The sequence below is a fragment of the Sinocyclocheilus grahami genome, unplaced genomic scaffold (assembly GCF_001515645.1).
Source record: "Sinocyclocheilus grahami isolate Dianchi unplaced genomic scaffold, SAMN03320097.WGS_v1.1 scaffold83.1, whole genome shotgun sequence".
Lineage (NCBI taxonomy): Eukaryota > Metazoa > Chordata > Actinopteri > Cypriniformes > Cyprinidae > Sinocyclocheilus > Sinocyclocheilus grahami.
The window spans coordinates 1,365,301-1,378,239 of record NW_015505262.1 but is presented as its reverse complement, the minus strand read 5'-3'; positions in this window follow the sequence as shown (position 1 = coordinate 1,378,239).

Here is a 12,939-nt window from a genome sequence, read left to right as displayed (position 1 = left end):
ACAAATTCTCTACAAATGTGGCTTGTATGGAAAAAGCCACTCCTCAAGAAAGGCCACATGCAGTCACGACTGAGCTTTGCCAAAACGCACCTTGAAGATTCTGAGGCAGATGAGACTAAAATGGATGGGGCAAAATGCTGTCAAATTCTTGAGGAAAATCTCCTGCCCTCTGCCAGAAATTTGTCAATGGGAAGAAGGTTTACCTTCTAACATAACAATGACCCAAAGCACACAGCAAAACTGACCACACAGTGGTTGAAAGAGAAAAAGGTTAATGTCCGTGCATGGCCTAGTCAGAGTCCAGACTTAAAGCCAATTGAAAATCTGTGGAATGACTTGATGACTGCAGTCCACAAACAGTCACCATCAAATTTAACTGAACTTGAGCAGTTCTGCAAAGAAGAGTGGGAAAATATTACAAAGTCTAGATGTGCAAGACATATCCCAACAGACTAAAGCAAAAGGTGGTTCAACAAAATACTGGGAAAAATCCTTTCTCCAACTCAGCGATTCTGTTTTATTTTTTTCTGACATGTTGGTGTTATATCTTTTCACTTGGATGTTATAAGTTACAATGAGAAAATACAGCTGGATAAATCAAAAACTTCATTTCCATCTTCATTTCAGGCTGCGAATTAACAAAATGTGATTATTTTAAAGGGGAGTAATTATTTTCTATACCCACTGTATGTATAATATAATTGATGTGTATAATATAACATATGTATAATAATTCTTAATATATTATGCACTCTAACAGGCCATTAGTTGTTTGGATTTGATAAAGAAATATAGTAAAATAATTTAATCTCTAACGCAGAGATCATTAAACATTATCAACAGTGGTGTATGATAATGCAATATCTTATTAAACTGAGTCTCTGGCATGGCATTTATATCTGTTCCGTTTGCTCAAAAAGTCAGATGGGGCCAAATTGAATTAGGTAACGGAACAATAAACATGCTGGTCTTGCCCATGTACAGCACGGGACCACCTAATCAGTGGAATGAAGATACAACAAACATCAATACACATGAGGAATTCAATGTTACCATTATCATGCCACGTCCACGAGATGACAAATGACTGATGGTATGTTTTCTATTACAGTTTAATCCATCTTTTTGTTCTTTCTCTCTCTTTTTGTTTTTGGCCAATTGATGGATGGACTGGCTCAAATAGATGACTGTAGGATTGATAAAGAAATATAGTAAAATAATTTAATCTCTAACGCAGAGATCATTAAACATTATCAACAGTGGTGTATGATAATGCAATATCTTATTAAACTGAGTCTCTGGCATGGCATTTATATCTGTTCCGTTTGCTCAAAAAGTCAGATGGGGCCAAATTGAATTAGGTAACGGAACAATAAACATGCTGGTCTTGCCCATGTACAGCACGGGACCACCTAATCAGTGGAATGAAGATACAACAAACATCAATACACATGAGGAATTCAATGTTACCATTATCATGCAATATCATTTTGGTTTGTCCACGAGATGACAAATGACTGATGGTATGTTTTCTATTACAGTTTAATCCATCTTTTTGTTCTTTCTCTCTCTTTTTGTTTTTGGCCAATTGATGGATGGACTGGCTCAAATAGATGACTGTAGGACGTGTTTTATTTGCATGAAGATTTGGGGGAAGCGAAAGAAAACCTGTCCATTATACAAGTGCCCTGAGCTACAATGAGAGCATTGTGAGGGGACATCAAAGCTCCTGCTGGTAAGCAAAGCATTTTGATTGCTTTGCCTTTGATCTGAAGGCATGCTCCCACCTGAACATGAATTTGAAATTCACATGTAATGTGTTGTACATTTATCTTTAGGAAATACACAACTGACTCCAGTATTTCTAGTAAATATGAAAATAAACAATTGCAATTAATTAATTAAAAGCAGAAAAACAAGAAGGACTAGCTCATCAACAACAATAGGCCTATTTAAAATCAAATTAAGTCTAGTATTTTTGAAAGCACAATACTACATGTGTTAACTCGAGGTCACCACAAGATTTTGTTATTTTCTATTTATTAACTTTAATTATTTGGGATGTCGGCCTCGTGAGTCAATATGATGATTCATAAATTTGTCTTTATAAGAGCCTTGTCTATAAACTCACCCAATCACCAAAATCATCTAGTTCAGATCATAAACATTGAAATGTATAGATTGTATTACTGCAAAGAGTAATTTTCTTAATCAGCGTTTTTGTCATTTTCCAATAAAATATCTAAAACCCTTAAAACATTTTACATAGAAGAAAAATTGCACAAGATATGAAGACTTATTCTTAAAGAGTATATCTTTAGTTTATTAAACTCTAATGAGCTGTCTAAATTATATTGATAATTTTTGCTTTGTTTTTAAAGCATAAATATAACCAAATGTATGTACTGTAGTAACATGTATCAGCAGTAAAAATTGCTAACCTGCAATTTTTACCTTAAAGATTTATTTCCACCTGATTTAACCCAAAACAAATAGTGTTGTTGGTATAAATGAATGTATGGGACTTGAATAAAACCAGTTAATTTAGATGTTACCATTTTTTTTTTCAGTGATATGTGTTTCTTTGGGGGTTTAAACCACAACCTTAGCGTTGCTATCACCTTAATTTAGACATTATTTTATCCTACAATTAAATGGTCCCTATGAAAGGAGCAAATGTCAAGCATCTAATCTGCCGCAGGTAATGTGAGAGTAGAAAAATTCACACCTCAATTTCGAAACCTTCCCCTCTAAGCAAATGTAAAAGGCCATTACACGAGCTGCTCATTTATTATGATGCTAATGCTGTTCAATTGCAATAACACTGTCTATGTGGAAGGAAACTGTGTGAATTGTAAACTGATAGCAACAGGCATTCAAATGGCACACAATTACATTTTTAAAAGATTGGCAGTTTGCTTTGCCTTGTTTATCCAGTAAACCTAATATGGTTGGAGACAAATGGACTAAGGCCTCAATCAAAATATCTTGCTTCTTTTCTCTTGATAGACTTTCTTTTATCCGCAGGCGAGTGATGAGTAATGTTTCAGGGCTACGTAAATGGCATTACGGTCCATGTTAGATCTTTGTCACATGGTCAGAGGGCATTGGAGAGCACTCTCACTTCATTAGTTCTACGTTGTCTGTGTCTTTGCTTTTACCTGTTGCCACCAGCAATGTTTTCTATCACCTTCAATAATTCTTGATTTGGTTCTGGGGTGACATTTGAAGGTAGGATACTGAACAGACGCAAACATACCATGGGTGACTAACTAAGACATTTGAGTACAATGGAAGGACACAGAGGAACTTGAATGCCTTTTGTGGAAGAAGAAATATTGCCACTAGTGATCAAAAATCTATATTTGGAGTTTCTGAATTATTCAAGTCATTGTTCTTTGAGTTATTTGCCCTTCATTGTGCTGTAGTTGCTGTAGCTCTGCAATTGCCCTCAGGTGTAGGTCACATTTGCTCATGTTGAATGCTGAGTTATTGTTCCAGCACACTCTCTTCGCCTTTCTGATGAGCAAAGAACAGTGAGTGGGAAGTTGATGGCACGTTAGAGTGGCATTAGAAGTCAAAGTAATTTAAGCATCAAATGCAAATTTAAAATAGAGTTGGTTATACATTTTATGCACAGTAACATAATCATACAATTAATAGTTATGCAATAAAGTACTTCATAACATGAATGGATTTAGACTATAGGCTACCACTGATGTATTGTGAAGTGTAGCAAATTAGCTCAAAAGGGAAATATTTATCATTAATTATAACTGGTTATAATTAATAATAAACATTTAAATTAGAACTGTAGCAGAATCAATATTACAATTATTTGATCTGTCCATCCACCGAGCAGACAATATAATCATTTATCAAAGATTATTTTCCTGGCCAAGGAACAGTAGCTTTCCTACTTTATGCAGTTCTAGCAGTAATTTAGCATGTAGCGAGGGATCAACATTCAGTGACACCGAATTGTGAGCAGCACACAGAAGCAATCAATTGTGAATATTAGGGATTGAATAAATGAAACTATAGCAAATGTACAACTAAACTAAGCAAAACACATATGTACAGAATGAAGGAAAGTAAGGAAAGAGAGAGAAGATCAAAAGAATGGCAGTATTTCACATCAATTAACCACAACCTAATGAGAATCATCAAAGAATCAAAAATCACCTTATAAAAGGGGCTCAAACTTAAACACGCATCTAAATAGTTGTAAACGGTTACTTGCATTGGCTTTGTTGCTGAACAAGAGTCTTGACGCGGTAGACACGGAGGTTCTTGATGAGTTCTTTAGGAGTGAGCTGGAGGTTTTCCTCTGGTTCGTCTGAAGATAGGAAAGTCCACAGCGAATCGACAAGGTTTCTTGAAGAAAACAAACCGCCGGAAAATCAAACTCAAGAGGAGAGTTTTGAGGAGTCTTGGAGAGTGTCCGTCTCAAGAAGAAAGGTTTCTGAGCCAAGATTAGTCTGAGTTAATGACTTTTGATAGTTCCTATCCACACCCACCTTTTGGGTGGAATAGCCAATACCAGGCGTGAATCTTTGAGCTGGAGAAGTTTTCTTTGTCTCCCTTTATGGCCCATTTGCAAGTTTATGGCTGGTCTGGAGGATTGGTGCAGTTTTACCCAAAATATAGTACAAATAGTATGATGCATTTCACGATCACATAGTGTACATCATTGTTTGAGGAATAAAGAGCAGATCATTTTGATACCAAGAAAGAAATATCTAGAAGATATTAAACCAGAGATACATTCATACACCTGAATATAAGCATTTAAATCTTAACTAATACAAATAACGAGTGGTAACTAGGCTAATATAATAAGGAAACATACAGACAACACATGCATATACCAGATACATCTGTAACTGATTGATTATAGTCTAAATAAAGAAAATGTCTTTATGTGTTTGTGTTATGTGAGCATGGTGTAGTTTGCTGGTCAGCCAGGCCGTTGGTGCCTGGCTTACCGGGGGTCATTTACGTCTCTTCAGAATGTGTTTGAAGTTCGATGGGGAGACCAGAGTAGTGAAACTGTTTAGCATCTCCTTGATAGTGGGGGGAACCATTGGCAATTTAGCACCCATATAAATGTAGAATGTGGGGCCGTGTCTGTAATTTATATGCAAATGTCAAAAGGCTAAAAGGGGTCTCTAAGACATAAAACCCCAATGATCATCCATGATTTTAAGCAGATGCTACAGAAGTGAAAAGCTGTGTGTTTCTAAGAAACAAATCCATCATTAAGGCGTTTTAACGTTAAACCTTTGCTTTTGGCCAAAATATGTATCAATAATACATAATAACACTTCCTCCAGTAAAAAAGTCCATCTTCTGTTGTCCTCTCACATCAAAATCCACCAACATATTTGTTTAGAATTTGTTTTGTACTGTTTTTGCTTGTAAATTGTGATTGATCTGCGCATATTTCTCTCCTGATTCAGACGAGACAACTTTTTCAATGGAAGCAATATTACAAACATGTATTAATTACGTATTAAAAACATAATAATGATTTTATTTTAAACACACAGCTTTTCACCTCACAAGATGTTAATTGATCGACTGGAGCCATGTAGATAACTTATGGATTATTCTGATGTTTTTATCAGCTGTTTGGACTCTCATTCTGACGGCACCCATTCACTGCAGATGATCCTCTGGTGAGCAAGTGAGGTAATCTAAATTTCTCAAAATCTGTTCTGATGAAGAAACAAGGGCATCTACATCTTGGATGGCCTGAGGGTGAGTAAACTGTCAGCAAATTTTCATTTTTGGATATACTATTCCTTTTTTACAGTCAGATATTTCCTATAACAAAAAAGGTCTGTCCATTGTCTATATCACGCACACTTCACACAGAACTCACTTTCAAACCAGTCAGATTTCTGTTGGTCAACACGGCGAATTTGCATTACTAACTTGAACTTGGGGAAATCTTTTGCCCTCACACAAAATTCCTGATTGCATGGATTCTTATTAACGAAATTCCAGATTCCATGAATTTCTATTAACATGACTGGATTTCAAATGCTGAAATTTCGCCGAAGCAACAGTGACCGCACCTTTCAGTGAATTTTTGCAGATAAAATCAAGCCACTCCAACAGGAATCCACACGAATGTGAATTTAATGTTAGGGTGAATGGTTTCCACACGCAGATTCCTTTTTTTTTTTTTTTTTTTTTTTACATCAAATGCAATCTGTGAGTTCAGTAGGTTTGACTTCTGTGATATCAGAAACGTGCCTTGCATTTTCATATGCAGCCTGTATTATTCCATCAGATTGAAGGGTCTGAAGGGAGTGAGAATTCAACTGTAATTGCCTTCTCATAAACACAAATGATGAAACAAGCCAAGGAATCAACGCCTTGTTGATATCTCAGAAGGCATGTTGAGTTGGAGGGGGACAGAATGAGTTACATAGAAGATAAGACATGAAGTTTTAGATTTTGTGCTTAACAGCCACTAATGACGCGTGATGTGTTTGTGTGCTGTGACTGCATTGCTAGTCAGGACAGCTAAAAGCATATGATTATCCCTCTCAGCGCACCCTACACCGCAGCGAGAGCTGAGAAAATTAGATGTCACAGACATGAAGAAGGGATGCAGGATGCCCGTAACCATAGAGACCCTGCCCATCACAGAGGGGACCAGTTCAGGAGGAGGGAAAGGGTCCTCATAAGGGAACAGAGGACATGATCTTGTCTCTTCCGATGCCATTAAAACAGTGCTGATGAGAATAAGAGAAAAATGATTCTGAGTCTGGTTCAGCATAAGTTGCCCACAATTTATTTTCAGTTTATTTATATTAAGTCTTTACATCTTGATATTAATGTGTTTCACATCCAGATATTATTTGATCTGGATCCTAAAACAGACCCAATTGCACTTACAGTGAAAATATCATTTAATCATATGGATGCATCTGTTTTTCCAACCATTTAATTTCTCACAATGATTTCTGTCATTTGTATTCAGTTTTAAGTTCGCAGAGGTGCAACTTTGCAAATTTGTCTAATTTATTAAAATTAGTGGGAAAAAATTAAATGAATGTACTACTGCAGGTTGCCTCTTTTATTTTACTAAAAAAAAAAATTTAATAATTCAATTAAAAATAATTCAATCAAAAATGTAAACATTTATTGAGTAGATTTATTTTTTATTTTTTATTTTTTTACCTGACTCAGGGTTCCTTGAAATACAATACACTTTAACTGAAATAAAATAAAATAGCTAAAACTAAAACTGAAAAATATAATAATAAATTATTTAGACATATATATATATAAACTTAAAAAACTAAAACTTTAACTTAAAATGAAAATGGAAAATAATAAAATGAAAACTGATGCAAAATATTAATGAAAAACATTAGCTTTTCGCATCACAATTCAATATAAAAAATAAAACTTTTACTTAAATACTTAAACTTAAATTGCTCTAATATGTTCATAATACCAAGTGTAAAGGGGACCTTTGAATTTAAGGTTTCTTAGCAAAGTTTAAAATGAATGTTGTTGATTTAATAAATTGTGGACAATATAAGGAACTTCATTATATTATAAACCACAATAATACTTAAAAAGTGCTTTTTAATAGCATTTCTTTGTGAAATTATTAGCCTAGCAAACTGAATCATAGAGCTCAATAATTAGCCCATCATCTGTGTATTTGCTGTTCAGTGGTGCAGTGCACCCTACATCAGTGTGCTATAGTCTTTGTGAGAACCTCTGGTGTCCAAAATTTGGATAATTATTTTGATGATAATTTGGAAACAACAGCCTGTTTGATGAGCCTTAAATCTGTTGATATGCTATTGCAAACCTTGTTGTTTGCTGCTCCAGAATTAGCATAATTACCCTTTGACTAAGTGTGTTTTTCAGGGGAATGGATCCAGATTCAAGCTGGCCTCAGCATTAAGGGCAATTAAAGTAAAACAGCGTTTGCTAAAAGCTCTCCTTTGACATTGCGCTTGTGTAAGTCGGTATCACAGATAGTCTGCTAACAAGCAGAGTGGTTGTTGTAGCAGCAGCTCATTAGCTGTGCAATGACTCTGTCATATCCTGACTCCGTCTCTCGTGCTCTGTGCTGTAATTACAGAGAATGGACTGAAAAGAGGGAAGGTTACTAAACACAATATAGACCGTCTCGATTAAGAGCAGAATTGACCTGAGACGTGTGCCTTAAATATCTCAATCACAGACAGGCCGCTTGTGGAGCAGAGAAAGAAATGGTCCACCTTTAGGGAGCCGTAATGAGAATTTCATGTCATTTGCTGTAATGATGAAATCATCACACTCAAGACACAGACAGAACTACTGAACCCTCATGGTACAACATGGTTAGACTGAGGATTGTTGTTTCTTATCCCAGTGGATTGTGATGTCTGACAAGGCTATCGCATGTCTAAACACCAGCTGAGCATCTGAAACACTAGAACAAAAATTAACATGACTCACATCTGTTTTCCCAAATTAAGGTTTTTATCAATTATTATCAACTGAAAAGATGTAAATTGCCAGTGAAAAATCTTTGCATTAACAATAATTAGAAAAAAATCAAAAATGAAAACTAATCTGAATTAAAGAAAGAATTACATTAGGATCAGGGTTATGATAGTTTAAACCGAAACTAGAATTAAAACCACAAAAAACACACATTTATTACTTGAAATAAAAAGTTATCTGTGAAATGAAATGAAATAAAAATTTCATTTTTTTTTATTATTATAATTTATTTCAGCTAGTTGCAATGGCAGCATTTCTCATTTTAATTTAGTTTAACTTGATGTATAAAAAATTTAAAAACTATAAAACTGAAATAAAAACTACATAAAAATACGAAAATAAAAACGTATTCAAAATATTTATCTAGAATAGTATCACAATGATACTGAAATAACATTGGATTTCTATTATCTCCCACCCCAAAGTCACGCTATTGGTCGAACCAAATGCACAAAGCAATTGTGATATCTCATCATTGTTTACACATTTGTAGAAGAAATCACCCTACCAATGGCTTATAGTCTCTTCATAAGCTGGGATATGGGAAAGTCTTTTAACATTGACAAAATACACACTTCAGCTTATGACGGCGATGAGTTAAAATAAATGAATAAATAAATAAAAGAAATCTCAATATGAGAAGGTTAAAGAAACAACACCATAAATTAAGTGGCAGCAGTGTGGATGCTATGTGGATAATAATTCAGAGTTATGAAACTTATTTTGCATAAAAATTATTTTGGGAGGTTTATATGTTTTATTATGTTTTTTTCTTTTCTTTTATACACAATTTTATTATACACTCCCTTATTAGATTCCTGCATGTTTGAGAAATCAAATCAGGGGTGTAAACCAGAAGTGCCACGTATAACCACAGGCAAAAGCAGACTCTCTTAAAACTTGACTGTAAATAGCATGTGTCAAAGCCTAAATGTAGTAGTTATAGACTGTGAATCTTACTGATTGGCTATTATTTAACTAAAAGTCCTGAAAGTCCAATCCAAACATTACCATATCAAATACATCACCAGACACTTGTAAACAGCTAAAGACTGTGATTTAGTTTTCATCTTCACTGACATGTCCCCACAGTCCGGCATTAAATACACTTTCCCTTGTGTTTTGGGCCTCTTACATCAACAGCTATGAAGTGATCATTTGCTATACAACATATCTATATCTCCTGATTATGAGTGGTCTTAAGGTTGTGATAAGGGGTGGGAATAAGAAAGAAGAATTAAGGGGAATACTTCGATGTGAGGCCAAATGAAAAATACCACGAGTCTCCAGCTGCAGCTGTATGGCCTTTTAAACAGTACAGCTAATGATAGGGAAATAACTTGTGATAAATCGAGGCTGAATCCCTCCACACTGAGTTTCGCCCCAATGTCAGATTGCCATTACTCTTTCAATTTAGCCGCTGATGCATCTTTCACAGATTTAAGTCCCCATATGGCCATTTCCGTTCTCTTGTGGGCCTGTGGCTGTTTGCCAAATCAGTGTCTCTGACATGTAGCTCCGCACCAATGACGGAGAGTCTGGTGGCAATGATGAGAAATGGTGCCCAGGTGCACCAATCACAGCTTTAGGGAAGAATTCAACTTGACATTAGTTTAACCAGAGACTATTGAATAATATCTACCCTGATTACAAACAACAGGACACCCAGATATCATCAGACACGGAAAACACACCAAAAATGCATCATGCATGCTCACCACTGTGCAAAGTTGCTTCAAACTTCAAATAGATCCAATTGTCTGAATTCTCAAAGACTTTGCCTTGTCAGGCAGTATCAAAGAAATAGGAACAGATGAGGGGAGGAAAAATTGCATGTATTTCCTGCTGCATTTATTTTCCTCAGCAGTCCGTCGAAAGATTGTGAGCTAATTTCAAATTTCAATAGAACAAATAAAACAAATCTGAAATAAATTCAAAACAATTCTTTTATAAAGTGTATTTACAAAACATTTCACAGATATTTGACTACATTGGTTGGCTGTGTGTATTTTGATTCTTTAAAAGAACCGACGCAAAGGATTTATTCGATTGGGTATCGGACTCCACTCACTGCCCTGTTTTCGATTCCTTAAAAATAACCATTTAATAAGATTCGTTCGCTCTGGAAGCTGTGTCTACACTACACCTGGGACAGAAAGGTAGTTTAACATTTACCAACATTAAGCCATTTAAATATTGTATTTGCTACTCACATTTTGTTATGATGTTAAGCCACACTTACAGACTTGACAGCTACTTTCTGTTCTGTTCACGTCCCACGTTTTAATCTACCCTAGGATGGAAACTTTTGATGAGCTACCAGAAAATAATTGGCGTGTCAGGAAGGGCACATTCTGAGGCCCCTGCACAATGCACTGATTACCCCTTCTTTCTGTTTTCTGACACCTGACCCCAGAGGTTGTAGACACACCGATGAAATCTTGGAGAAAAATAAGAAATCCTGCTCTATTACAGAAAAGCCATGAGGCTACAAAGAGTGTTTCTTTTTGTTTGTTTGTCATTTTGTGACACGGTTAAATCATGGGGAAAATGAAATGCTGTGAAACAGATTGTCTTGATTGTAGTAATTTATTTTTCAAGCTGGGCAAACTGAAAGGTGGGTGATACCATTGATTACCCTGTCGAACGTGTTTGTAGTTTTTATGCCTTTACAGAAACCATTGAGAGGTGTAAATGACAACGCTGATAATTATAATTTTTGACATTGTTCTTTACATCCTTGTTTACATCCTTGTTTTAGGTCACCTGAGTGGCGTGCATGAAAAAAAAGAAAAGAAATGTTAACACCAACATCTGATTTACTCCTCCACACTTCTCTTGAAACAACCACCTAACAGTGTGTTTATGGAGTTTCTTATTATGTATAGTACACATTGTAGTCCTACGGGATGTTTAGCTGCAAGAGTTGCATTCGTTTGTGATGTTTGAGCCGTTTTTTCCCCTCACAGTCTGAAGTCCCAGTCACAAGTGTTATTTTGTCCCCTTCTGTTTCTTCATCTGTATTGATCTTGGATATGTATTTTGTGTTCACAGTACTCCTGTTCAACATCAAAGTGACAATGCTGACTGGCGTTTTATCAGGATGCACTTCATTACATAAGGTACAGCAAGCATTACTGGGCTGCACAGAAGGAAGGTTCTGAGGCTCTGAATATGTGTATGTAAATATCCTTTTGTTATTTTTCTTGGATTCTGTGGGAAATTGCTAGTTGTTGCTTGGATGCATACTTGTTTGTGTCCAGGCTGAACCTGAGATGCTTTTTCTGATGTTTTAAATACAAAGCTGCACAAAATGTGTCAATTATATAAAACAAGGCTATAATGGGATGGAATATGTGTACCGCAGACTGATAGAATGATGAACTGTTTAATTATAGTTCACCTAATGCTTCAAGCTATCCTCAGGGTTGTAGTGCATACTCTCTGCAACAGAAGATGCAAGTACTTAAAGAGTGACTCATCTTTTCAAAATGAACTTGATCTATACTTATAAAAGGAAGTAAAGAGCTCTAAACAGTGTTCGAATTAGACATGAGCTAACCACTTGCTGGTGCACTGACAAGTATCTGGTCTCTGACGTAGAGTCACTTACGAGTAAATTAATGTGTGATTGTCTAATTCACTGGATTCAGTTGTCGTCAATAACATACATTTAAACATTTATCTCATTATTCAATAAAATCTTGCTTTATTAGCAAATGTGCAGATAGTGGAACACTCATCATTGATGTGCTTACTCAACATCTCAGGCTTTGCTTTATAAGAAATGGACAGATTCCATTTACAGCACTGGAATATATTTGCTTTGTTTGAAAGCAAATTAGTTGACAGCACACAGGAAAATGGAGGAAAGATGATCACGACATGACCTAGGACAGATTTTCCCATTGTGACCCAGCTCTGACAGCATTCGGTTATAATTTAAGTTTGGAAAACCATATTTTTTATGTGTCTAAAGGTAGCCTGGTCTGAATTACATGTGGATTTACGAAGTGATATGAAGTTAGATGTTTCCCAAGGAGTCAGTAAGGGCTGGTTCGTAAACCTTACATTACATTTAGTCATTTAGTCATTTAGCAGACACTTTTATCCAAAGCGACTTACAAATGAGGACAATAGAAGCAATCAAAACTAACAAAAGGGCAATAATATGTAAGTACTGCGACAAATCTCAGTTAGCCTAACACAGTACACGTGGCAAGGTTTTTTAAAATAAAAAATTAAAAGAAAAAGAAGTAGATAGAATAGGGAATGCTAGTGTGAGAGGGTCTTTTTTTTCTTAGAATTAGAATAGAGAGTGCAAGAGTTAGAGGGTCAAATGAAGAGATGCTATATATATATATATATATATATATATATATATATATATATATATATATATATATATATAAT